Here is a 3669-nt window from a genome sequence, read left to right as displayed (position 1 = left end):
CTGCTTATTAACTGGTCTAAACTAATCATTAAGTGATCCATGATGGTCATTAGCTGATCTAAACTGGTCATTAGCTTCTCCAAACTGGTTATTAGCTGGTTCAGATTGGTAATTGGCTGGCCCAAGCTGGTATACATCCTTCAAGGTGGTCATTAGGTGGTCCAAATCAGCTGTTCCAAGATAGTTATTCGTAGGTCTAAATTAGCTCATCCAAGCTTGTCATTAACTGGTCATTAGGTGGTCATTGATCATTAGGTGATTACTGATCCAACCTGGTCATTAGCTGATCTAAAATATAGCAACTCCAAGCTGGTTATTAGCTGATCTAAACAGACCATTAGTTAAATCAAGCTGGTTGAAGTTGGTCATCAGCTGGTCCAAGCTGGTTTTTACATGTTTCAGGCTGGTCATTAGCCTGTCTAAATCATACAATAGCTGGTTATTAGCTGGCTCAAGCTGTTCAATAACTGGTCTAAAGTGGTCATTAGTTGGTCCAAGCTGGTTATGTACTAGTCTAAGCTAGCTGACCAGCGTTTCTTCAAAAACCAGCTTGACCTAAAGATGGCTTGACCAATTATTTTTTTTGACAGTCCACCCCCTTGGATCATCACCAGCGTGGATCATCTAGAAACCAGTTCCCACTTTCAGCTAACACCATCTTATACTGGATTTTCCAGCATGTGTATAAACTGTGAACACTGCAGTTAGGCTATTTTGTACTCTTTCTGCTTCCAGTCTCGCTACAATGGTAATCCACCACTTTACCTTTTAAAATAATGAACACGAGCAAAATCTCTATAGAATGCATGTCAAATTTACACTCTGCTAAAACTAATTCAAGTATTCACCTGACCTTCTTTTGTCTTAAGCACATGACGAAACCACAGCTCCATGTTTTTCCTCTGACAGTCTCTCCTCTGATTCACTAATTGAACGAGACAGCCATCGGCTGCAGGCCATTCCTTCTCTCATGCATTTTGAGAAAACTTTCCATCCTCACGACTGCTTCCAGCAATATGGCAGGACTTCAGTCATCACATTGTCAGTGGATAGTCTTATTTCTGCTCTTTCTAAAGCCTGTAAACAGATAATCCAACAATAATAACAGTTCAGCGGTCCATAGAGAAATTCAACATCTGTAAATTTCCATCAAAGATTAAGCTAATCAGAGTAAAAGTGTTTCAGTTAGATTTAGGGAACAAAATCAAGAAGCATAGTAATGTGAAAATCACTATTCGTGCATGGCATCCTCCTATTTTTTACCTTTGAATCTGAAACAGTTTTTAAGTAAGATTCTTTTAAACAGTGTATAGGACTTGTTTACTTATAAATACGTCAAGGAATCAGTGTGAATGACACATTAACACACTTGCACAGTAGAGCCAAAACTGTTATGCTCCACTTGTCAGCCCCTGCTTGAACATAGTGTCTCGAGAAACTGCCAGATATTTTCTTGACTCTACAATATTTGCAATTCAGAGAGAATGACCTTTCTATGAGATGGAAAGGTTGTTGGGGATGAAAATTTGTCTTCATGTTAAGATTGCCACTGAGTTCTCAAAGCCACAGCCTTTGGTCTGCCCGACCAGATGTCTGGAACTGACAAAACCAGAAATGGATTTACATTGTCCATACTCCAGACTGTCTTTCTCAATTTGGGAGCCATCAAGAGGCAATCTGGAAACTGTTAGTCAGTGAGTCCTTGCAGTAATTGCTTGCAGCTGAGAATTCAGTCCTGTGTGAGGGAAGTAAAGGGGGTGGGGAGAGGGAAACCTGAGATGTAACAAGTGCAATTGATCCTTTTCTGAATTCCCTCTGTGAGGAGCCACATTTGGGCTCCACACAGCTCAGGAAACAGGCTTTCTGCAGCAGGAAATGAAGCAGTCGCACACAGACAGACTTCTGTTTTTGTTCAAGCACGCAAATACATATCGAACACAGAAAAGAAATGAAACATAAGGATTTAAGATGTCTTCAAGCATATGCAGTAAATACTCAACGGACTGTTATCTTCTAAAAACGTAAACATTTGCTCACATGAACGGGCACGCTCTCAGATGGTCCTGGTTAACTCTGAGACTTAGGGGCTCCTACAGTTTGTTTCCCCCGTGTGTTCTAGTAAACAGCATGACAGTATGTTTGATTAAGGCTGCACGCTGGAGAGTGCAGGTTTTGAGGACACAGTAGGGGTCTGCGCTCTCTCAGGGGCCTATGTGTGTTTACTCTGATTGTTTTAAGGTCAGATAGAGAGAGCAGAGAGACGTGCAGAGAGCTCAGGCATCCCCGGTCTTTTGCCCACAGCCAGCTGAATGTATTGTACTGAAGGAATGCTGATGGAAATATGTGTGGTATATTGCAATGCTTCCGTTAAATTTATAGTAAAAAAAAACAAAAAACTTACAATTGTGTTTGCTAGAAATTCACTGTAAAAATATGGTGTAGGGAATGTTTTTAGGCATTCCAGGATAACATTTGTGTGTGTATTTTAAAGTTCATAATCATATATTTCGTAAACTGTCATCAAATTTAACAATAATAACATGTCAGCCTGCTTAGATATGCATCTAAAAAATACTGGTGCCCACCAAGATAATGCAACGACTAAAAATTGCCACACAAAAACACAAAACACCATTAAAAAAATATAAAAATATTAAAAAACAACTAAACATAACATAATATATTATACTGTATTGTACATAACTGATAACAAAATAAGGAAAAACATTTTTTATTGAATGTGAATGTCATTTTACTGCTTTTAACCATAAATTCTAAGATGACTCATAAACCATACCTGTATCTTTTTCAATAAAATACAGATTTTACAGTTTGTCATATGTTGTCTTCCAAAAAACAATTATTTTACAGTTAAACTTTGTTTTGAAAGTCCATGTTAGACATTCTGCTAACTATAAGTAACTTTGTAATTATATGTCAACTAACTCTCATTAGAGTATTAGTAGACTGTTAGGTTAGGTGTAGGCTTAGAGTTAATAAGTTGACGTACTTGCAAAGTTACTTATAGTCAGTTGAATGTCTATTGAGGAACCATCAAAATAAAGCGTTAGAAGACATCAAGCAGACTCTAAGGACTGGCAGTTGACATGTGGTTGCAAAGTTACTTGTAGTTAGTAGAATGTCTAAAGTGCACTAAAAATAAAGGGTTACCTATTTTACAGCAAATTAGTTCAAATCTTTTAGCATATTTCTTGACATATCGCTTGAGACTTACTGATATAAAAATTATAATTAAACTTTATTTGGAGTACTACTTGTGCACAATGCACATTTCTTAATATTAAGCCTAAAATGTGTTTTAATGTCATTATTGAAGTATACCTGAAGTATACTTGCAATAGTTCCACTTTAGCACAATCAAATATACTTCAGCATATCTTTAGTTGGACTTCTGCACAATTAAAGTGCATTAAGTACAAAATTAGTTGTTCCATTTAAGCACACTTTAAGTATACCAGTATAGTATACTAAAAGTAGGGGATTTTTACAAAGTACATAAATAAGTGTATTTGTAGTATACTTATCATAAAATAAATATATTTATAAATATTAAAATACATTTTAATATTTTTATTTTTCACTAGGGGAGGCATCTCATAGTTAACCAGTTGAAGTATTTTTACTGTGGTGTTACAGTAAGGAAATAAA

The sequence above is a fragment of the Sinocyclocheilus anshuiensis genome, unplaced genomic scaffold, assembly GCF_001515605.1.
Source record: "Sinocyclocheilus anshuiensis isolate Anshui unplaced genomic scaffold, SAMN03320099.WGS_v1.1 scaffold185, whole genome shotgun sequence".
Taxonomy (NCBI): Eukaryota; Metazoa; Chordata; class Actinopteri; order Cypriniformes; family Cyprinidae; genus Sinocyclocheilus; species Sinocyclocheilus anshuiensis.
The sequence above is the reverse complement of the archived record's forward strand: the minus strand, read 5'-3'. Positions refer to the sequence as shown.